This window comes from Loxodonta africana, chromosome 18, assembly GCF_030014295.1.
Source record: "Loxodonta africana isolate mLoxAfr1 chromosome 18, mLoxAfr1.hap2, whole genome shotgun sequence".
Lineage (NCBI taxonomy): Eukaryota > Metazoa > Chordata > Mammalia > Proboscidea > Elephantidae > Loxodonta > Loxodonta africana.
The window spans coordinates 65,092,011-65,092,753 of record NC_087359.1 but is presented as its reverse complement, the minus strand read 5'-3'; positions in this window follow the sequence as shown (position 1 = coordinate 65,092,753).

Sequence of the window (743 nt, the reverse complement as noted above, 5' to 3'; positions counted from 1 at the left end):
GCTATGTTGGCATCTCCTACCTGGAGGGGAGATGAGGGGTTGGAGGGGGTTAGAAGCTGATGAAATGGACACGAAAAGAGAGAGTGGAGGGAGAAAGTGGGCTATCTCATTAGAGGGAGAGTAATTGGCAGTGTGTAGCAAGGTGTATATGGGTTTTTGTGTGAGAGACTGACTTGGTTTGTAGACTTTCACTTAAAAAAAAGCACAATAAAAATTATATTAAAAAAAAATCCCTTGTGCAGAAGACTCGCTTTATGGAAAGAACCCAAACCCACTGCCGCTGAGTCAGTTCCGACTCATGGTGACCCTATAGGACGGAAGAGAACTGCCTCATAACATTTCCAAGGCTAAAAAAAAAAATTTTTTTTTTTTTAATCTTTAGGGAAGCAAACTGCCACATCTTTCTCCCGCAGATCTCTGGTGGCTTCCAACCCCTGATCTTTAGGTTAACAGCGAAGCTAACCACTGTGCCACCTGGGCTCCTTCTTTATAAAAAGGGGGAAAAGGAACAAACAAAAGTTAATTCATGAACTCAATTTCAGGAGGATATCGCATCTATTAAAGAAAGCAATCCACTATCAAGAAAGCTTGTTTTGCGGGGCAAAATATAATCACTAAATTTTAAAATATGATGAAGTAGTGAAGAACAGTTTGGAGAATACAGCAGAAAACAGAATAAACTACTTAGAATATCAGGTTCAAAAAGTCCCCCAGAACACAAAGGAAAAGACAAAGAGGTAAAG